Raw genomic sequence first — 24452 nt, forward strand, 5'->3', positions numbered from 1 at the left:
TTAAAATTGTTTTTATTATTTATTTGTAATATGACATCAGAAGCCAGATAACACAAATATGATCTGTTATATGGCTGCCCTGCTCCTCTGATGGTCCTTTTCGTCGGTTGGATCCAGCAGAGGAGCAGGCTTCACAGTGAGTACACCAAACACTACACTTTAGCCCCAGATCACCCCCCTGCACCCCAATTAACCCTTTGATCACCCTTTTGTTCGCCCCTGTCAATCACTAGTGAAAGGAAAAAAGTGATCAGTGCAAACTGTCACTTTTTTTTTTCACTGGTATTGACTGATAGGTTTTAGTATAGTTTAGGTCCCTTGGTTAGGTAGTTTAGGGATCAGTTAGCGCCCAGCCCACCGCACCGCAGTCCTTTATTCGCCGATTAGCGTATCGCTAATCAGCATTTGTACTTTTATAGTATCTGGAAGTGATCAAAACTGATCACGGTCAGATCTATAATAGTATTAGTTTCACATTAGTTCGCCCTCCACCCAAAACGCAGTGTTTGCCCGATCAGGCCTGATCGGTCGCCCACACGTGCGTTTGCCCACGCCCGCCCCACCGCAGTGACAGAAAATATATATTTTTTGATCACTGCACATTCACTTTACACGCGCTGCGGCGATAAAAAAAAAATCAGTTTTGATATTTTTTATCAACCGCAGCGGCCTCCGGTACTTCGCTAGCCTCCCATTTGTAAGACAGGCTTGTTTTTTTTCTTGGGTAGTCTCAGGGAATACCCCTAAATTTAGTTGCCCAAATGTCAAACAGGGGGTATTCTTCTGAAGAGGCCTACAGGCTTCTGACCCAGTCGGATGAGGAATGGGAACCCTCATTTGATGAATCTAGCGGGTCAGAATACGAACCTGTAGAAAGCAGTGGCTCTCTGACCCAAAGTTCGGACGAGGAGGCTGAGGTCCCTGATAGCACCAGACGTACCCGGCCCCGTGTCGCTAGACCGCAGGTTGTGCAGGATCCGCTTCAAGAGCAGCAGAGTGGGGCTGGCGCTGTCGGATTACGTGGTGAGGCATACACCAACAGCGCAGCCCTTCCTGGACCTAGTACCAGCACTGCCGTACAACCTGGTGAAGTAGCGAGCACCAGAAGGGCAGTTGAAGCTGGTACGGTGGCACGAGCAGTAGTGACCCCATCGCAGCCACCGCAAAGACGTGCCCGTAGAGCCCCTAGAATCCCTGAGGTGCTGCCAAATGCTTATTGGCAGTCCCCAACTTCAGCCGCACCTGTAGTTCCCCCTTTCACCGCCCAGTCTGGAGTTCGGGTTGAGACAGCTCAGATCGGTTCGGCCCTGGGATTTTTTGAGCTGTTCTTGACTACGGAGCTCTTAGACTTAGTTGTGGCAGAAACAAATCGGTATGCCACACAATTTATAACCGCAAACCCGGGAAGCTTTTATGCCCAGCCTTTCCGGTGGAAACCAGTCCAAGTTTCCGAAATTAAATTTTTTTTGGACCTTCTCCTCAACATGGGTCTAACTAAAAAGCATGAATTGCGGTCATATTGGTCCACGAACCCAATTCATCACATGCCCATGTTCTCTGCTGCTATGTCCAGGACACGATTTGAGACCATCCTGCGTTTCCTGCACTTTAGCGACAACACCGCCTCCCGTCCCAGAGGCCACCCAGCTTTTGACCGGCTCCACAAAATTCGGCCCCTCATAGACCATTTCAACCAGAAATTTGCAGATTTGTATACCCCAGAGCAAAACATCTGCGTAGACGAGTCCCTGATACATTTTACCGGGCGCCTTGGCTTCAAACAATACATCCCAAGCAAGCGCGCCCGGTATGTGGTCAAATTGTATAAGCTCTGTGAAAGGGCCACAGGCTATACCCACAAATTTCGTGTCTATGAGGGAAAAGATCAGACCCTGGAGCCGGTCGGTTGCCCTGACTACCTGGGGAGCAGTGGGAAGACAGTCTGGGACTTGGTGTCACCCTTATTCGGCAAGGGGTACCATCTTTATGTGGACAATTTCTACACAAGTGTGGCCCTCTTTAGGCATTTGTTTCTAGAACGAATTGGCGCCTGTGGTACCGCGCAAACTAGTCGCGCAGGCTTCCCCCAACGGCTCGTTAGCACCCGTCTTGCAAGGGGGCAGAGGGCCGCATTGTGTAACGAAGAACTGCTCGCGGTGAAATGGAGAGACAAGCGTGACGTTTACATGCTCTCCTCCATTCACGCAGACACGACAATCCAAATTGAGTGAGCAACCCTTGTCATTGAAAAGCCCCTCTCAGTCCACGACTATAACCTTCACATGGGAGGGGTGGACTTCAATGACCAGATGTTGTCTCCGTATTTAGTTTCCCGCAGAACCAGACGCTGGTATAAGAAGGTGTCTGTATATTTGATTCAATTGGCGATGTACAATAGTTTTGTTCTCTACAGTAAGGCTGGGAGAACACGATCCTTCCTCAAATTTCAGGAAGAGATCATCGAGAACCTCCTGTATCCAGGAGGTTCCGTGGCCCCTTCCACCAGTGTAGTTAGCCGTCTACACGAGCGACATTTCCCCAATGTCGTTGCCGGTACCTCAACCCACCCGTCACCCAGAAAAAGATGTCGTGTCTGTAGCAGGAGTGGAATAAGGCGTGACACCCGCTATTTCTGTCCTGACTGTCCTGACCACCCTGCCCTATGCTTAGGGGAGTGTTTCCGGAAGTACCACACACAGGTACACCTAGTATAGGGATCACATCTCACCAGGACAGGCACACAGGGCAATTAGGGCCCATTCACTCACACAGCTGCTGCAAACGTCTCCTTTCACCTGGGACAAAGTGCATAACGCACTTCGCCACATATTTGGGCGATTTGCGCTTTGCACATTGACCCATAGGGAAGGAGATGTTTGATCTATAAAGGTAAAAAAAAAACACCAGTAAGCAAAAAGGTTAATGTTTAGCTCAAAAAGTTAAAGTTTATATGTTCGGTTCCAAAGTTAATAAAATGGTGGACCAACCGATCGACTAGCTGCAGCACTGATGTGCATTCTGACAGAAGCATTGCGCTGCTGTCAGATTACACGCAAGTCTGTGTATGCGGCGCTGCAAGACGAGATTTCTATTCTGCAGTAAAAGATACGTTTGCCAGGGCATACGAGCTGAGGAGGAGACGGCGTTCCTATGCTTTGGCAAACACTTTGTATATATATAAAAAAAATAAAAAATCCCGGCAATGATTTATTCATCCACATCGATTGATGCGAATGGAGAAATCTGGTTTGCCAGGGCATACGAGCTAAGTGGGTATGGATGTTGGGCGGAGCTCCTATGTCCTGGCAGACGCCTTTCCCCTCCTTTTTTTTTTTTTTGGGCAGAGATTTTTTCATCCACATTGATCGATGCGAATGAAGAAATCTGTGCCGTTCATTTTTTTCTTTCAGCCCAGAGGCTGAACGGAAAAAAAAATCTCATTACCTGTATGCTCAATATAAGGAGAATAGCATAAACTCCTAATGCTGGCCATACATGTAATGATTGCGGAGACCCTCAAATGCCAGGGCAGTACAAACACCCCACAACTGACCCCATTTTGGAAAGAAGACACCCCAAGGTATTCGCTGAGGAGCATATTGAGTCCATGAAAGATTTAAATTTTTGTCCCAAGTTAGCGGAAAGTGAGACTTTGTGAGAAAAAAAAAAAATAATCAATTTCCGCTAACTTATGCCCAAAATTTTTTTTCGATGAACTCGCCAGGCCCCTCATTGAATACCTTGGGGTGTCTTCTGTCCAAAGTGGGGTCACATGTGGGGTATTTATACTGCCCTGGCTTTTTAGGGGCCCTACAGAGCCAGAAGAAGTCTGGGATCCAAATGTCTAAAAATGCCCTCCTAAAAGGAATTTGGGCACCTTTGCGCATCTAGGCTGCAAAAAAGTGTCACACGTGTGGTATCGCCGTACTCAGGAGAAGCTGGGGAATGTGTTTTGGGGTGTCATTTTACATATACCCATGCTGGGTGAGATAAATATCTTGGTTAAATGCCAACTTTGTATAAAAAAATGGGAAAAGTTGTCTTTTGCCAAGATATTTCTCTCCCCCAGCATGGTTATATGTAAAATGACACCCCAAAACACATTCCCCAACTTCTCCTGAGTACGGTGATACCAGATGTGTGACACTTTTTTGCAGCCTAGGTGGGCAAAGGGACCCACATTCCAAAGTGCACCTTTCGGATTTCACCGGTCATTTTTTACAGATTTTGATTGCAAACTACTTCTCACACATATGGGCCCCTAAATTGCCAGGGCAGTATAACTACGCCACAAATGACCCCATTTTGGAAAGAAGACACCCCAAGGTATTCCGTGAGGGTCATGGCGAGTTCCTAGAATTTTTTATTTTTTGTCGCAAGTTAGTGGAATATGAGACTTTGTAAGGAAAAAAGAAAAAAAAGAAAAATCATCATTTTCCGCTAACTTGTGACAAAAAATAAAAAGTTCTATGAACTCACTATGCCCATCAGCGAATACCTTAGGGTGTCTACTTTCCAAAATGCGGTCATTTGTGGGGGTTTTCTACTGTCTGGGCATTGTAGAACCTCAGGAAACATGACAGGTGCTCAGAAAGTCAGAGCTGCTTCAAAAAGCGGAAATTCACATTTTTGTACCATAGTTTGTAAACGCTATAACTTTTACCCAAACCATTTTTTTTTGCCCAAACATTTTTTTTTTATCAAAGACATGTAGAACAATAAATTTAGTGATTTTATTAATTTATATATGGATGTCGTTTTTTTGCAAAATTTTACAGCTGAAAGTGAAAAATGTCATTTTTTTGCAAAAAAATCGTTACATTTCGATTAATAACAAAAAAAGTAAAAATGTCAGCAGCGATGAAATACCACCAAATGAAAGCTCTATTAGTGAGAAGAAAAGGAGGTAAAATTCATTTGGGTGGTAAGTTGCATGACCGAGCAATAAACGGTGAAAGTAGTGTAGTGCAGAAGTGTAAAAAGTGGCCTGGTCATTAAGGGGGTTTCAGCTAGCGGGGTTAAAGTGGTTAAACAGTTTACCCACAACAGATGTTAAACTTACCGGCCTATAGGTTCCAGGCTCTGTTTTTGGACCCTTTTTGAATATTGGCACCACATTTGCTATTTGCCAATCCTGTGGGACATTCCCTGTCAGTATAGAGTCTGCAAATATCAGAAATAAGGGTCTGGCTATGACATTACTTAATTCCCTTAGGATATGGGGGTGTATGCCATCCGGTCCTGGCGATTTGTCTATTTTAATCTTTTTAAGTCGCTGTTGTACTTCTTCCTGGGTCAGACAGGACACTTTTAATGGGGAATTTATTTTTAGATTTAGCATTTCATCTGACAGTTTATTTTCCTCAGTGAATACATTGGAGAAAAACAAATATTTAACAGCTTTTCTTTCTCCTCGTCGCTCTCTGCGACTCCCCCTCCATTTCTCTTTAAAGGGCCGACACCTTCAGATTTATACTTTTTAACATTTATATAATTGAAGAACATTTTAGGGTTAGTTTTACTCTCTTTGGCAATTAATCTCTCGGTCTCGAGTTTGGCCGCTTTTGTTTTTTACATGTTCTATTTTTTTCCTTATAGTTTTTCAGTGCTTCCGTGCTACCCTCCTGTTTTAGTGATTTACATGCTTTCTTTACAGTTCTATTGATCCACATTGCTTTTTTTTTTGTTCCTTAACCTTTTATTCCCATACATACCGTATGGGAGTACCTCTCACAATAAGATTTTAGAAAGCTTTTAAAGATATCCCATTTTCTGGCTGTATGTTTATTTTTTAGGACTTTGTCCCATTTAGTTAGACCTATGGCCTCTCTTAGTTTGCTAAATGTAGCTTTTTTGAAGTTTGGTATTTTTGTTCCTCCCTGTAGATACGCTTTTTTGAATGATAATTAGAAGGTTATTACTTTATGATCACTATTTCCCTGGTGTCCCGCAACCTGCTTGTCTGTTGTTCTGTCAGGGCTATTGGTTAATACTAAGTCCAGTATGGACATCCCTCTAGTCGGGTCCTGAACCAGTTGGGAGAGGTAAATGTCTTTGGTTATTGCCAAGAACCTGTTTCCTTTATGAGATATACAAGTTTCAGTTTCCCAGTCCATATCTGGGTAGTTGAAGTCCCCCATAATAACCACCTCATTATGATTTGCTGCCTTGTCTTTCTCGTTTAGTAGTAGATTTTCTATAAACTCTGGTATATTAGGTGGTTTATAGTAAGCTCCTATTAGTAATTTATTATTGTTTTTAGCTCCATGTATCTCTGCCCACAGTGACTCCACATGTTCATGTCCCTCACTTATATCTTCCCGGAGTGTGGGCTTTAGACAGGATTTTACGTAAAGGCATACCCCCCCCCCCCTCTCCGGTTTTGACGATCCTTTCTAAACAGACTGTAACCTTGTACTTTAACTGCCCAGTCATAGCTATCATCCAGCCATGTCTCGGTTATTCACACTATGTCATAGTCCTCCTCACACATCACTAATTCCAGTTCCCCAGTTTTATTAGTCAGGCTTCTGGCATTAGTATATATACATTTAAGAGGTTTGTGTATATTATTTACCCTACATCTTTCCTTCTGAACTGTTCTAGTTCCTCCTTTCATTCCTCCCCCAGTCCAACTATCTTGCCCCCGGTCTCTATCTGCACTACCTTCCCCTCCTATAATGTAATTTTCCTCCCCCCCCAGGTCCCTAGTTGCTAACATTAATCCAACATGTAAACATTAATCCAACATGTAAACTTTTCCCCTCACTTCCTGTCCCAGCATACGCCTACATTACGCGAAGGGATCTTAGAAGGCAATCCAAGTAAACTGTATTCGCCACTCTCGAACCTCCACATATGATCTAGGTTTTTTAATCCAACTTTACCCTCGGCCGCACTCTCCGACCCAAGGGCAACAACTCCTCTCAATTATACCTCTGCAGGCCTATTAGCCCAAACAGGATCCCCCAGTTTTCCATTCACCACAAACCTCCTAGATGCACGCCAAAATAGAGAGAGAGCCATGCAACTATTCCAAGTTTTGCCTCCCAGGATCCCCCTTCTTTTGCTGCCCGCTACTACAAAAGCAACAGAAAAGATAAACTACATCATTGAAATTAAAAACAAGGGTGGGTGGGCGGGAAATGTCTGCATCACGTTCCTCACACTCAATAAGCCCCTCCCTGCCCTGCCTTAAATCCCAGGCGTTAAAATGCCGCTCCACCCCTTACTCCTCCCCTGCCCTACTCCTCACCAACACTAAAACTAACCCTATAAGCCACTGCCTTCCACCAAAGTCAAGCCGCATTTCGCTACGGCTGCGGATGGCTCCATTGCTTTTCTGACTTCCTGGGATGGAAGATTCTCTGGCTTGTATCCTTTTGAACCGTTAACTCAAAGAAAGACCTCATCAGCCTGACTTAGTGTAAATGCAGTGGCAGCAATTTATTAATAATACAATTATTACCAAGACATGTACATATACCTTGTAACCATGGCTAACATTAATCCAACATGTAAACTTTTTCCCTCACTTCCTGTCCCGGCATACTCCTACATTACGCGAAGGGATCCTACAAGGCAATACAAGTAAACTGTATTCGCCACTCTCGAACCTCCACATATGATCCAGGTTTTTTAATCCAACTTTACCCTCGGCCGCGCCAAAGGCACCAACTCCTCGCAATTATACCCCTGTAGGGCTATTAGCCCAAACAGCATCCCCCAGTTTTCCATTCACCACATACCTCCTAGATGCATGCGAAAAGAAAGAGAGAGCCATGAACCTATTCCAAGTTTTGGCTCCCAGGATCCCCCTTTTACCTGTCATCAGACGAACATAGGTGTCATCTCACCTATGTTCGTCCCTCCATACGTTAAAATTCATTTCCAAGCCATCCTGCAAGCCCAATGTCCACAGGTCAATCCCCACATCATTCAGATGGACCCCATCATGCCGCAAATACATTGTGGACCCCTCCTCCAAATCTTTGTGTCGCACAACAAAACCACTCTGTCGCCTAACAAAAAGACCTACCTCCTTGTTGATTTTAGCCCGAGCTTTATTCAGTTTCTCAACCAACCTTGCAAAGCGCCAAACCCGTCCTGCCACTATGTCCGACCAAACCACCAATAATGTTGGGCAAGCATGCTCAGAAGAACAGTGCGATGCTCAAGTACATGTATTTAAATGAAATTTAGTATCTATTTCTGAAAACTTTCTGCCGGGATTCAAACTCCCAACACCTTGTATATTAGAAGTGTCTGGAAATCGTCTGCTGAACTACAACCCCCAACCTGCTCTAACAATCGTTCCCACACTGCAGCACAGCATAAGCCAACTACGCACTGGTACTCACGGACTTCCTTATCAGAGCTATGGATACCCCAAGGCCACGTTCCAGATCCACCGAGGACAAGGGTGCCCTTGCTCTTCCGCCTCTGGCATCAGTCGGCAAAAACGATCCCACAGAAAATGAGAAAGAGACACTGAATTCTCCACACCTAGAACATGAACAGCCACAAAGTAAGCATTCAAAACCAAACCCCGTAACACCAAGTGCCACAACAAGCGAATCACCGGAGGCGAACTTGCAGACTGCGCATTGATAGCTTGTACCATGCCCATGTTATCACAACAAAAACGTACTTGTCTATGCTGTAACAATTCCCCCCATAACTCAGTAGCCAAGACAATAGGAAACAGTTCCAATAATGCCAAGTTCGTAAGGAACCCCACCCGTTGCCACTCCTCAGGCCATGACCCCGCACTCTTTTGTCCCTGACAGAATGCACCATAGCCACAAGACACTGAAGCATCTGTGAAAAGCTCCAAATCAACATTGGAAATCTGCACTTCCATCCACACTAATCTACCGTTGAACTGGGAAAAGAAATGCTCCCATATCTCCAAATCAGCCCTTACTTTAGCAGACAACCGCACAAAATGGAAAGGGGCAGCCACCCCCCGCTGTGCCCATGGCCAGTCGCTGGCATAAAACCCTCCCCATAGGCAAAAATCCTACATGCAAAATTAAGCTTACCCAACACCGACTGTACCCTACTAGTGTTGATCACGAATATTCGAATTGCAAATTTTTATCGCAAATATAGGTACTTCGAAAATTCACAAATATTTAGAATATAGTTATATGTATTCGTAATTTCGAATATTCGAGATTTTTTTTATTGCAAATTTTTGTAATGCAAATTTTTATCGCAAATTTTTAAATTGCAGAGTAAAAACATGATTCCTCCCTGCTTCTTGCTTCGCCCAGAAGCAAGAAGGAATCATGACTTTAAATGGGAAAAATGATGAATATTCTAAAAAACATATATATATATATATATAGCACTATATCGAATATATTAATTTTTTCGAATATTTGTAATATTCTAAAACAAGAATATATAGCAATATAGCGAATATTCGAAAAAACGAATATAGAGCAATTTAGCTAATATAGTGCTATAATCTTTTTTGTCTAATAGTTGTAATGTTTTTCTCATCTGAAGGTCAGATTGGAAAAAAATTACAACTATAAAAAAATATTATAGCACTATATTAGCTAGATTTCTCTACATTCCTTTTTTTTTCGAATATTCCCTGTATTGCTATATATTCTTGTTTTAGAATATTATGAATATTCAAAAAAACTAATATATTCAATATAGTGCTGTGACTCATTGGCCCACAAGCAAGAAGCCGGGAGGAATCGTGTTTTTGATCAGCAATTGAAAAATGTGCAATAAAAATTTGCATTATGGAAATTAGCATATTATGTGATCATTACCTTGTCTATTTTTGCGAGTAAAAAAAAACCGTAGAATATAACAAATATTCAAATTTGCAAATATTCGCCGGATATTCTACAAAATATTCGTGACATATCGCAAATTTGAATATGACCCCTGCATTGGGCTTTCTTAACCCCCCACAAACCAGCCACTTCAGCAACCAGATCAGTCACTTTCTCTTCTGGCAAACGACATTCCATGTTTACAATAATGATAACGATACCTAGGAATTTAACCGAAGTCGCTGACCCTTCCGTCCTTTCCGGTGCTAACGGAACCCCAAAAGCAGCTGCAACGCGTTCAATCATATGCAACAAAATAGAACAAATCAGAGTGCCCGTTGGCCCCAAAAATAAAAAATCGTCCAAGTAGTGAAGCCTGGACTCCCATCCAGACTCCTGCTTCACTACTCATTCCAGAAAGGAACTAAAAGTTTCTAACAATGAACAATAAATTGCGCAACCCATAGGCAAACAACAATCTACATAGAATTGCCCCTCCCATTCAAAACCCAACAGGTGAAAACTATCCGGACATATTGGTAGTAAGCAAAAAGCCGCCTCTATATCCGTTTTTGCAAAAAAAAGCACCTCGCCCTAAACGACGTACATATGCGACCGCTGCATCAAAAGACGTGTATGAGACAGAACAGAGCATCTGATCTATACCGTCTTTCACCGAGCCTCCAGTCGGGTAGGACAGATGATAAATGAGCTGAAACTTGTTTGGTTCCTTCTTTGGCACCAGCCCCAACTGAGATACGCACAACCCTGGCAACGTATCCCGAAACGGTCCCGAAAGGCAACCCACTCGCACCTCCTTCTCAATCTTTTCCTTAACAACCTCCGGCCTAGCAAGAGCCGAAACCAAGTTCCGAAAGCTACTGCCTGACTCCACCAAAGTACACAAAATGTGAAAACACTCAACAAAACACGTACATAATAATTCCGATGCCGCCCTATTTGGAAATCTATTTAGAAAGGGAAGCATCTCGTCCACTCTCACCGGTGTCAGACCTCTTCTTCGCAGTCTCATGTCCCCTTCCCTTACCCCGCTTGAAACACTGGGTGAGGCTATAGGAACCTCTGCACCCGGAGCATTTGTGCTTAAAACGGCAGTCGGAAAGAAAATTACAGTACCCTTAGTTAAACTGCCAGCAGCAACCCTTTCTACTGCCAGAAGGTGACTCTGCTGCCGAAGCACCCCCTGACGCCCCTCGAAAGGGCTGAGCACCCCCTTTTGGAGCCACCATCAGCCGCAACCACAAGCTAATATCCTGGCGAAACTGTTCATCGTATCTCAACCACGCTACCCCACCATATACCCTAAAGGCCTCCCTTATGGAATCCATATAGCCAAAAAGCGCTGAACAATGTTCCGGCGCTTTTTCCCGACTACACTCACCAAGATCGCAAAAGCCTGCAACCAATTCATAAATGTGCATGGTATCAAACGATACCGACGCCTTTCTTCTTCCTCCTTTTTCCTCTCATGTGGCTGTGCCCTATGCAAGTTAAATTTCACTAACGGAAGCCACTAAAAGATCTCAATATGTTCATCCTTATAAATCTTTTCCCTCACTTCGATATTCAAGTGGGCACCAAGTGGCCCCTCAAAACACATGTATACCTCTCCTTTCGTGGCATCAGCCAACCGGGCGACATCTACCGTACCTGACTTCCCACCACTAGTTGTCGCCTCCCCAGACTTTGTAGCTGATGGTGCCACAGCCTCAGACACCGTAACCGTGGAGGGAACGGCACTCCCCACCGCAACCCCAGACGTGTTGACCACTGTTGTCACCCCTGATATGGCCAGAACTGGTGATGCCCAAACCACTGCCGGCAGAGCTACCGTTCCGGACCCAACTCGTGCCAACAATGCTGCCAACTCCTCCAGCTATTCCTGCACTGACCGATTACCCCCAACAACCGCTGGCGATCCCAATACAGCCCTATCTCGTACTTCCTCACCCCCCCCCCCCCCCCTTCAATGTACTCTCACCTGGCTGTCCCTGGGGAAGAATTCCAGAAGCCGAAGATTGCCGCATCCCTTGCTCCTGGACATTCCTGAAACTTCTGGCCGCCAGAGCCGGCTCAGCACTGGTCCCGATCGTCTGCAATTGGCCATCTTCACCATCCTCTGAGTCTAGGGTCCGTTAGCCTTCCTCACCGGACCGCAATAATGGAGACCCACTGACAGGTCCAGAGGGAGCATGGGCAAGATTTTCTTCTCTTCTCAGTCCTGGCCCACCAGCCGGTTTCTGTAATCCACTGCCTTTTTCTTCTTCCCTGACAGCCCCTGCCACAATGGAATTCATCCTGCTTGCTCTCACAGGGCTCCCCCTTCTACTGCAGAAATCTTAGTGGGTGGAGCCGCAACAACCTCACTCCTTTCCCTCTGCCGTGAATGCTTCCACCTCCCAGCAGAGGGCCTCAGAGTGGGGACTGCACCGATCTCATCCTACCCATCTTCCCAACCAGGATGGATGCCGCTTGTCTACTCCTCCTGGAGCCCGTCCGTCGCTCCTGCGCTGCGGCCCCGTCACCAGGTAACTCCTTGGCTCGCTTCCTGCTGAGGATCTCCAGCAGGTGGCCCACTGCATCCTCCATACCTCCCTCCTGCATGTTCAGGGAGACGGCATCGGGGTAAACCCGTCCTTCTCCCGCAGAGCCCGGCTGACATGCAGGATTCCTCCCAGCCCCGCCGATGCACTGGAGGGTCCTGTAAGGGGCTCCCTAAGCGCCGCTGAACTCGGGGAGTCATGTCAGGGCTTAACCTCTCAGGGGGCCTAGATCTCCTCGTCCGCGCCATTCTAGATGGGGCCACCTCAGCTGACCTGCCCCCCTGTAACTCCGCCTGCAGAGTTTCCTGCATCCATTCTGGCCCATGATTAGCCGCCGCTGCTCTAACCTGCTAAATTAATTGCTCCAAAAAAGCCATGGCAAGCCACCTAACTAACTTCGGCATCACGTTCCTCACACTCAATAAGCCCCTCCCTGACCTGCCTTAAATCCCAGGTGCGAAAATGCCACTCCACCCCTTACTCCTCTCCTGCCATACTCCTCACCAACACTAAAATTAACCCTATAAGCCACTGCCTTCCACCAAAGTCAAGCCACATTTCGCTACGGCTGTGCCCCGCTCCATTGCTTTTCTTCCTTTCATTGTTTGCTTTATTTAGTGCATTTACTACTATATTTTCCATCTCCCCTGTATACTTATTTTATTTTATTTTGTTCTTCATAACTTAATTCTTTATCAATTTGCTCTGTCTACATATATCACAACTTCTCACTATTAGAGTTGAGCGAACACCTGGATGTTCGGGTTCGAGAAGTTCGGCTGAACTTCCCGGAAATGTTCGGGTTCGGGATCCGAACCCGATCCGAACTTCGTCCCGAACCCGAACCCCATTGAAGTCAATGGGGACCCGAACTTTTCGGCACTAAAACGGCTGTAAAACAGCCCAGGAAAGGGCTAGAGGGCTGCAAAAGGCAGCAACATGTAGGTAAATCCCCTGCAAACAAATGTGGATAGGGAAATGAAAATTAAAATAAAAATTAAATAAATAAAAATTAACCAAAATCAATTGGAGAGAGGTCCCATAGCAGAGAATCTGGCTTCCCGTCACCCACCACTGGAACAGTCCATTCTCAGATATTTAGGCCCCGGCACCCAGGCAGAGGAGAGAGGTCCCGTAACAGAGAATCTGGCTTCATGTCAGCAGAGAATCAGTCTTCATGTCATAGCAGAGAATCAGGCTTCACGTCACCCACCACTGCAACAGTCCATTTTCATAAATTTAGGCCCAGCACCCAGGCAGAGGAGAGAGGTCCCGTAACAGAGGATCTGGCTTCATGTCAGCAGAGAATCAGTCTGCATGTCATAGCAGAGAATCAGGCTTCACGTCAGCCACCACTGCAACAGTCCATTGTCATAAATTTAGGCCCAGCACCCAGGCAGAGGAGAGAGGTCCCGTAACAGACAATCTGGCTTCATGTCAGCAGAGAATCAGTCTGCATGTCATAGCAGAGAATCAGGCTTCACGTCACCCACCACTGCAACAGTCCATTGTCATAAATTTAGGCCCAGCACCCAGGCAGAGGAGAGAGGTCCCGTAACAGACAATCTGGCTTCATGTCAGCAGAGAATTAGTCTGCATGTCATAGCAGAGAATGAGGCTTCACGTCAGCCACCACTGCAACAGTCCATTGGCATATATTTAGGCCCAGCACCCAGGCAGAGGAGAGAGGTCCTGTAACAGAGGATCTGGCTTCATGTCAGCAGAGAATTAGTCTGCATGTCATAGCAGAGAATGAGGCTTCACGTCAGCCACCACTGCAACAGTCCATTGGCATATATTTAGGCCCAGCACCCAGGCAGAGGAGAGAGGTCCCGTAACAGACAATCTGGCTTCATGTCAGCAGAGAATCAGTCTGCATGTCATAGCAGAATCAGGCTTCACGTCACCCACCACTGCAACAGTCCATTGTCATAAATTTAGGCCCAGCACCCAGGCAGAGGAGAGAGGTCCAGTAACAGACAATCTGGCTTCATGTCAGCAGAGAATTAGTCTGCATGTCATAGCAGAGAATGAGGCTTCACGTCAGCCACCACTGCAACAGTCCATTGGCATATATTTAGGCCCAGCACCCAGGCAGAGGAGAGAGGTCCCGTAACAGACAATCTGTCTTCATGTCAGCAGAGAATCAGTCTGCATGTCATAGCAGAAAATCAGGCTTCACGTCAGCCACCACTGCAACAGTCCATTGTCAAATATTTAGGCTCAGCACCCAGGCAGAGGAGAGAGGTCCCGTAACAGAGGATCTGGCTTCATGTCAGCAGAGAATTAGTCTGCATGTCATAGCAGAGAATCAGGCTTCACGTCACCCAACATTGGAACAGTCCATTGGCATATATTTAGGCCCTGGCACCCAGACAGAGGAGAGGTTCATTCAACTTTGGGTAGCCTCGCAATATAATGGTAAAATGAAAATAAAAATAGGATTGAATGAGGAAGTGCCCTGGAGTCCAATAATATATGGTTAAGGGGAGGTAGTTAATGTCTAATCTGGACAAGGGACGGACAGGTCCTGTGGGATCCATGCCTGGTTCATTTTTATGAACGTCAGCTTGTCCACATTGGCTGTAGACAGGCGGCTGCGTTTGTCTGTAATGACGCCCCCTGCCGTGCTGAATACACGTTCAGACAAAACGCTGGCTGCCGGGCAGGCCAGCACCTCCAAGGCATAAAAGGCTAGCTCTGGCCACGTGGACAATTTAGAGACCCAGAAGTTGAATGGGGCCGAACCATCAGTCAGTACGTGGAGGGGTGTGCGCACGTACTGTTCCACCATGTTAGTGAAATGTTGCCTCCTGCTAACACGTTGCGTATCAGGTGGTGGTGCAGTTAGCTGTGGCGTGTTGACAAAAGTTTTCCACATCTCTGCCATGCTAACCCTGCCCTCAGAGGAGCTGGCCATGACACAGCTGCCTTGGCGACCTCTTGCTCCTCCTCTGCCTTGGCCTTGGGCTTCCACTTGTTCCCCTGTGACATTTGGGAATGCTCTCAGTAGCGCGTCTACCAACGTGCGCTTGTACTCGCGCATCTTCCTATCACGCTCCAGTGCAGGAAGTAAGGTGGGCACATTGTCTTTGTAGCGTGGATCCAGCAGGGTGGCAACCCAGTAGTCCACACAGGTTAAAATGTGGGCAACTCTGCTGTCGTTGCGCAGGCACTGCAGCATGTAGTCGCTCATGTGTGCCAGGCTGCCCAGGGGTAAGGACAAGCTGTCCTCTGTGGGAGGCGTATCGTCATCGTCCTGCCTTTCCCCCCAGCCACGCACCAGTGATGGACCCGAGCTGCGTTGGGTGCCACCCCGCTGTGACCATGCTTCATCCTCCTCCACCTCCTCCTCATCCTCGTCCTCCTCGTCCTCCAGTAGTGGGCCCTGGCTGGCCACATTTGTACCTGGCCTCTGCTGTTGCCAAAAACCTCCCTCTGAGTCACTTCGAAGAGACTGGCCTGAAAGTGCTAAAAATGACCCCTCTTCCTCCTCCTCCTCCTCCTCCTGGGCCACCTCCTCTTCCATCATCGCCCTAAGTGTTTTCTCAAGGAGACATAGAAGTGGTATTGTAACGCTGATAACGGCGTCATCGCCACTGGCCATGTTGGTGGAGTATTCGAAACAGCGCAACAGGGCACACAGGTCTCGCATGGAGGCCCAGTCATTGGTGGTGAAGTGGTGCTGTTCTGTAGTGCGACTGACCCGTGCGTGCTGCAGCTGAAACTCCACTATGACCTGCTGCTGCTCGCACAGTCTGTCCAGCATGTGCAAGGTGGAGTTCCACCTGGTGGGCACGTCGCATATGAGGCGGTGAGCGGGAAGGCCGAAGTTACGCTGTAGCGCAGACAGGCGAGCAGCAGCAGGATGTGAACGCCGGAAGCGCGAACAGACGGCCCGCACTTTATGCAGCAGCTCTGACATGTCGGGGTAGTTGTGAATGAACTTCTGCACCACCAAATTCAGCACATGCGCCAAGCAAGGGATGTGCGTCAAATTGGCTAGTCCCAGAGCTGCAACGAGATTTCGCCCATTATCACACACCACCAGGCCGGGCTTGAGGCTTACCGGCAGCAACCACTCGTCGGTCTGTTGTTCTATACCCCGCCACAACTCCTGTGCGGTGTGGGGCCTGTCCCCCAAACATATGAGTTTCAGAATGGCCTGCTGACGTTTACCCCGGGCTGTGCTGAAGTTGGTGGTGAAGGTGTGTGGCTGACTGGATGAGCAGGTGGAAGAAGAGGAGGAGGAAGCCGAGAAGGAGGAGGTGGCAACAGGAGGCAAAGAATGTTGACCTGCGATCCTTGGCGGCGGAAGGACGTGCGCCAAACAGCTCTCCGCCTGGGGCCCAGCTGCCACTACATTTACCCAGTGTGCAGTTAGGGAGATATAGCGTCCCTGGCCGTGCTTACTGGTCCATGTATCTGTGGTTAGGTGGACCTTGCTACAGATGGCGTTGCGCAGTGCACACTTGATTTTATCGGATACTTGGTTGTGCAGGGAAGGCACGGCTCTCTTGGAGAAGTAGTGGCGGCTGGGAACAACATACTGTGGGACAGCAAGCGACATGAGCTGTTTGAAGCTGTCTGTGTCCACCAGCCTAAATGACAGCATTTCATAGGCCAGTAGTTTAGAAATGCTGGCATTCAGGGCCAGGGATCGAGGGTGGCTACGTGGGAATTTACGCTTTCTCTCAAATGTTTGTGAGATGGAGAGCTGAACGCTGGCGTGTGACATGGTTGAGACGCTTGGTGACGGAGGTGGTGGTGGTGGTGTTGGTGGTACATCCAGAGGCGGAGGAAGAGGCCGAGGCGGCAGCAGCAGAAGAGGCCGAGGCGGCAGCAGCAGAAGAGGTAGCAGGGGGAGCCTGAGTGACTTCCTTGGTTTTAAGGTGTTTACTCCACTGCAGTTCATGCTTTGCATGCAGGTGCCTGGTCATGCAGGTTGTGCTCAGGTTCAGAACGTTAATGCCTCGCTTCAGGCTCTGATGGCACAGCGTGCAAACCACTCGGGTCTTGTCGTCAGCACATTGTTTGAAGAAGTGCCATGCCAGGGAACTCCTTGAAGCTGCCTTTGGGGTGCTCGGTCCCAGATGGCGGCGGTCAGTAGCAGGCGGAGTCTCTTGGCGGCGGGTGTTCTGCTTTTGCCCACTGCTCCCTCTTTTGCTACGCTGTTGGCTCAGTCTCACCACTGCCTCTCCCTCCGAACTGTGAAAGTCAGTGGCACGACCTTCATTCCATGTGGGGTCTAGGACCTCATCGTCCCCTGCATCGTCTTCCACCCAGTCTTGATCCCTGACCTCCTGTTCAGTCTGCACACTGCAGAAAGACGCAGCAGTTGGCACCTGTGTTTCGTCATCATCAGAGACGTGCTGAGGTGGTATTCCCATGTCCTCATCATCAGGAAACATAAGTGGTTGTGCGTCAGTGCATTCTATGTCTTTCACCGCTGGTGAAGGGCTAGGTGGATGCCCTTGGGAAACCCTGCCAGCGGAGTCTTCAAACAGCATAAGAGACTGCTGCATAACTTGAGGCTGAGACAGTTTCCCTGGTATGCATGGGGGTGATGTGACAGACTGATGGGGTTGGTTTTCAGGCGCCATCTGTGCGCTTTCTGCAGAAGACTGGGTGGGAGATAATGTGAACGTGCCATGTCCACGTCCGCGTCCCTTACTAGATGTTTTCCTCATTGTTATGGTTCACCACAACAACAAAAATATTATTTGGCCCAATGTATTGTATTCAAATTCAGCGGGATATAAATTTGAGGCCTAGTATTTAGGCGCTGGTTGACCGGTATGGATTTAGTGACAGAATTAGACTTGGAAATGAACAGTAGCGTGTGTGTGAAGTTATTCTGAATGACCCTATGTGCACCTTGAATATTATATACCCTTTTAGGGATAGATTTCAAATAGCTCTGATATAGCATAAACCACTAAATTATGAAATTGCTACATTGGGAATTGTATTTCAACCCAGAACAAAAAATGTGCTTTGACGGACACTAAATAACTTTCCCATCCACAACAGGACAGCGGTAACGAGAGATTTAGCGGGATATAAATTTGAGGCCTAGTATTTAGGCGCTGGGTGACCGGTATGGATTTACTCACAGAATTAGACTTGGAAATGCACAGTAGCGTGTGTGTGAAGTTATTCTGAATGACCCTATGTGCACCTTGAATATTATATACCCTTTTAGGGATAGATTTCAAATAGCTCTGATATAGCAGAAACCACTAAATTATGAAATTGCTAAATTGGGAATTGTATTTCAACCCAGAACAAAAAATGTGCTTTGACGGACACTAAATAACTTTCCCATCCACAACAGGACAGCGGTAACGAGAGATTTAGCGGGATATAAATTTGAGGCCTAGTATTTAGGCGCTGGGTGACCGGTATGGATTTACTCACAGAATTAGACTTGGAAATGCACAGTAGCGTGTGTGTGAAGTTATTCTGAATGACCCTATGTGCACCTTGAATATTATATACCCTTTTAGGGATAGATTTCAAATAGCTCTGATATAGCAGAAACCACTAAATTATGAAATTGCTAAATTGGGAATTGTATTTCAACCCAGAACAAAAAATGTGCTTTGACGGACACTAAATAACTTTCCCATCCACAACAGGACAGCGGTAACGAGAGATTTAGCGGGATATAAATTTGAGGCCTAGTATTTAGGCGCTGGGTGACCGGTATGGATTTACTCACAGAATTAGACTTGGAAATGCACAGTAGCGTGTGTGTGAAGTTATTCTGAATGACCCTATGTGCACCTTGAATATTATATACCCTTTTAGGGATAGATTTCAAATAGCTCTGATATAGCAGAAACCACTAAATTATGAAATTGCTAAATTGGGAATTGTATTTCAACCCAGAACAAAAAATGTGCTTTGACGGACACTAAATAACTTTCCCATCCACAACAGGACAGCGGTAACGAGAGATTTAGCGGGATATAAATTTGAGGCCTAGTATTTAGGCGCTGGGTGACCGGTATGGATTTAGTGACAGAATTAGACTTGGAAATGCACAGTAGCGTGTGTGTGAAGTTATTCTGAATGACCCTATGTGCACCTTGAATATTATATACCCTTTTAGGGATAGATTTCAAATAGCTCTGATATAGCAGAAACCACTAAATTATGAAATTGCTAAATTGGGAATTGTATTTCAACCCAGAACAAAAAATGTGCTTTGACGGACACTAAATAACTTTCCCATCCACAACAGGACAGCGGTAACGAGAGATTTAGCAGGATATAAATTTGAGGCCTAGTATTTAGGCGCTGGGTGACCGGTATGGATTTAGTGACAGAATTAGACTTGGAAATGCACAGTAGCGTGTGTGTGAAGTTATTCTGAATGACCCTATGTGCACCTTGAATATTATATACCCTTTTAGGGATAGATTTCAAATAGCTCTGATATAGCAGAAACCACTAAATTATGAAATTGCTAAATTGGGAATTGTATTTCAACCCAGAACAAAAAATGTGCTTTGACGGACACTAAATAACTTTCCCATCCACAACAGGACAGCGGTAACGAGAGATTTAGCGGGATATAAATTTGAGGCCTAGTATTTAGGCGCTGGGTGACCGGTATGGATTTAGTGACAGAATTAGACTTGGAAATGCACAGTAGCGTGTGTGTGAAGTTATTCTGAATGACCCTATGTGCACCTTGAATATTATATACCCTTTTAGGGATAGATTTCAAATAGCTCTGATATAGCAGAAACCACTAAATTATGAAATTGCTAAATTGGGAATTGTATTTCAACCCAGAACAAAAAATGTGCTTTGACGGACACTAAATAACTTTCCCATCCACAACAGGACAGCGGTAACGAGAGATTTAGCAGGATATAAATTTGAGGCCTAGTATTTAGGCGCTGGGTGACCGGTATGGATTTAGTGACAGAATTAGACTTGGAAATGCACAGTAGCGTGTGTGTGAAGTTATTCTGAATGACCCTATGTGCACCTTGAATATTATATACCCTTTTAGGGATAGATTTCAAATAGCTCTGATATAGCAGAAACCACTAAATTATGAAATTGCTAAATTGGGAATTGTATTTCAACCCAGAACAAAAAATGTGCTTTGACGGACACTAAATAACTTTCCCATCCACAACAGGACAGCGGTAACGAGAGATTTAGCGGGATATAAATTTGAGGCCTAGTATTTAGGCGCTGGGTGACCGGTATGGATTTACTCACAGAATTAGACTTGGAAATGCACAGTAGCGTGTGTGTGAAGTTATTCTGAATGACCCTATGTGCACCTTGAATATTATATACCCTTTTAGGGATAGATTTCAAATAGCTCTGATATAGCAGAAACCACTAAATTATGAAATTGCTAAATTGGGAATTGTATTTCAACCCAGAACAAAAAATGTGCTTTGACGGACACTAAATAACTTTCCCAGCCACAACAGTACAGCGGTAACGACAGATTTAGCGGGATATAAATTTGAGGCCTAGTATTTAGGCGCTGGGTGACCGGTATGGATTTACTAACAGAATTAGACTTGGAAATGCACAGTAGCGTGTGTGTGAAGTTATTCTGAATGACCCTATGTGCACCTTGAATATTATATACCCTTTTAGGGATAGATTTCAAATAGCTCTGATATAGCAGAAACCACTAAATTATGAAATTGCTAAATTGGGAATTGTATTTCAACCCTGAACAAAAAATGTGCTTTGACGGACACTAAATAACTTGCCCAGCCACAACAGTACAGCGGTAACGACAGATTTAGCGGGATATAGATTTGAGGCCTAGTATTTAGGCGCTGGGTGACCGGTATGGATTTAGTGACAGAATTAGACTGGGATATGGCCAAAAAATAACCACACTATTGCTGGTTAAATGCACTTGGTGTGACAGCTTGACCAACCACACTACTGAGGGTTAAATGCACTTGGTGACGGGCGCAGCTTGCCCCTGATGTAGTATATGGCCAAAAAATGAACAGACTATTGCTGGTTAAATGCACTTGGTGACGGGCGCAGCTTGCCCCTGATTTAGTATATGGCCAAAAAATGAACAGACTATTGCTGGTTAAATGCACTTGGTGTGACAGCTTCACCCTGATGTAGGCTTTAGCCAAAAAACAACCACACCATTGAGGGTTAAATGCACTTGGTGACAGGCGCAGCTTGCCCCTGATGTAGTATATGGCCAAAAAATGAACAGACTATTGCTGGTTAAATGCACTTGGTGTGACAGCTTGACCTATCACACTACTGAGGGTTAAATGCACTTGGTGACGGGCGCAGCTTGCCCCTGATGTAGTATATGGCCAAAAAATGAACAGACTATTGCTGGTTAAATACACTTGGTGTCACAGCTTGACCAACCACACTACTGAGGGTTAAATGCACTTGGTGACGGGCGCAGCTTGCCCCTGATGTAGTATATGGCCAAAAAATGAACAGACTATTGCTGGTTAAATGCACTTGGTGACGGGCGCAGCTTGCCCCTGATTTAGTATATGGCCAAAAAATGAACAGACTATTGCTGGTTAAATGCACTTGGTGTGATAGCTTGACCAACCACACTACTGAGGGTTAAATGCACTTGGTGACGGGCGCAGCTTGCCCCTGATGTAGTATATGGCCAAAAAATAAACAGACTATTGCTGGTTAAATGCACTTGGTGTGACAGCTTCACCCTGATGTAGGCTTTAGCCAAAAAACAACCACACCATTGAGGGTTAAATGCACTTGGTCGCAGCTTGTGCTGGCGCACCACAAGACACAAAATGGCCGCCGATCACCCCAGAAAAAAGTGACTGACAAACGGTCTGGGCAGCCTAAAAACAGTGAGCAATTGAATTTCAGCAGCTCAATGATCCACAGCTGCAGATCGATCGATTAATCAAGTCCTTTGGAGGAGTTAATCTGCCTAATCTCGCCCTACTGTCGCAGCCGCAACCTCTCCCTACGCTAATCAGAGCAGAGTGACGGGCGGCGCTATGTGACTCCAGCTTAAATAGAGGCTGGGTCACATGGTGCTCTGGCCAATCACAGCCATGCCAATAGTAGGCATGGCTGTGATGGCCTCTTGGGGCAAGTAGTATGACGCTTGTTGATTGGCTGCTTTGCAGCCTTTCAAAAAGCGCCAAGAAAGCGTCACGAAAGCGCCAAGAAAGCGACGAACACCGAACCCGAACCCGGACTTTTACGAAAATGTCCGGGTTCGGGTCCGTGTCACGGACACCCCAAAATTCGGTACGAACCCGAACTATACAGTTCGAGTTCGCTCATCCCTACTCACTATATACCATGCATTTTTTACTAGCAGAACACACGCTTGAACGCACGGCTCATTTCGCTTCCGTTGCCGATGGGTCGGTTGTCGCTCCTGGGCCCGCTCCTACTGCCGCTCCGGTTGTTGCGCCAGAGTCTACCCCGACACCTGTTGCTGCGCCTGCGGTGTCTCGGGGTATGACCGGTTCTGCCCCCCTTCCACAGCGCTTTGGGGGAGAGCCAACTCAGTGCCGAGGTTTCCTTAACCAGGTGGGCATTTATTTCGAGTTGCTGCCACATGCCTTTCCTACTGAGAGATCAAAGGTGGGCTTCTTGATCTCGCTGCTCTCGGACAAGGCCTTGGCCTGGGCCAGCCCTTTATGGGAGAACAACAATCCGGTGGTTGCCGAGTTTTCCGGTTTTGTTGCTTCTCTTCGGAAGGTATTCGATGTGCCGGCTCGTGCTGCCTCTGCTGCGAAGCTCCTTATGTCCATCAGACAGGGTTCACGATCCGTAGCTGAATACGCCATTGAGTTTCGTACCCTGGCAGCAGAGGTGGGCTGGAATAATGAGCCTCTGGTCGCTGCTTTCTCTCATGGTCTCTCGGATGCCTTGAAGGATGAGGTTGCAGCTAAGGACCTACCAGTGGAGCTCGAGTCTCTTATTTCTTTCCTGATTTTGATTGACACCAGACTCAGGGAGAGACCTTCCTTTAAGGAGAGCCTGCGGAGGTCTTCTAACAGATTGGCGCCTACGTTTGCTGTCCCACCCGTGCCTCCCTCTCCTCCCACGCCTCCTGGGGATGACTCGTCTGGGGGTGAACCCATGCAGCTGGGGTTTGCTCGCCTGTCCGAGGGGGAGAGGGTACTCCGGAGACGCGAGGGCCGATGCATGTACTGTGGTCTCGGTGGGCATTTTCGGTTGGCATGTCCGAACCGTCCGGGAAACGCTCGCACCTGAGATCCTGTCGGGGGCAGATCTTGGGTGGAGTCTCCTCGTCCCCGGTTTCCCGTGTTGACAAACCACTGATCACTGTTGTCCTCTCCTGGGTCGGGGGCTCGGTGACGACCCAGGCGTTGGTGGACTCTGGTGCTGGTGGTTTGTTCATTGATAGTGTGCTCGCTGCCGCCAATTCCATTCCTCTGCAGCCTCGAGGTTCCCCACTGGCTCTTGAGGCGATAGACGGCAGACCCCTTCTGCCGCCACACGTGACTCATGAGACCCTTCCAGTGGGGATAGCCATTGGTGCCGTTCACAGAGAGTCGGTCTGTCTCCAGGTGATTTCGTCTCCACACTACTCGGTGGTCTTGGGGTACCCCTGGCTCCAGAAGCATAATCCGACTTTCGATTGGAGATCGGCCGAGATCCTCTCGTGGTCACCGCAGTGTGGGGCTAGTTGCATCCATGGGCCTGTCAAGTTGCTGTGTACTTCCTCGGACTCTCTGTTGCCTCCTGAATACGAGGAGTACCGGGATGTATTCGATAAGGTGCGCGCGGTTGCCCTACCTCCGCACCGCCCATACGATTGTGCCATAGAGTTACAATCTGGTGCCGTTCCTCCTCGTGGCAAGGTCTATCCACTGTCGGTAGCTGAGAATGAGGCCATGGAGGAGTACGTGAGGGAGGCGCTTTCACGCGGACACATTCGCAAATCCTCGTCCCCGGCAGGGGCTGGATTTTTCTTTGTGAAAAAGAAGGGCGGTGAGTTGAGGCCTTGCATCGATTACAGGGGTCTCAATCGCATCACGATCAAGAACGCTTACCCGATACCCTTGATTTCCGAGCTGTTCGATCGCCTCAAAGG

The sequence above is a fragment of the Bufo gargarizans genome, chromosome 4 (assembly GCF_014858855.1).
Source record: "Bufo gargarizans isolate SCDJY-AF-19 chromosome 4, ASM1485885v1, whole genome shotgun sequence".
Taxonomy (NCBI): Eukaryota; Metazoa; Chordata; class Amphibia; order Anura; family Bufonidae; genus Bufo; species Bufo gargarizans.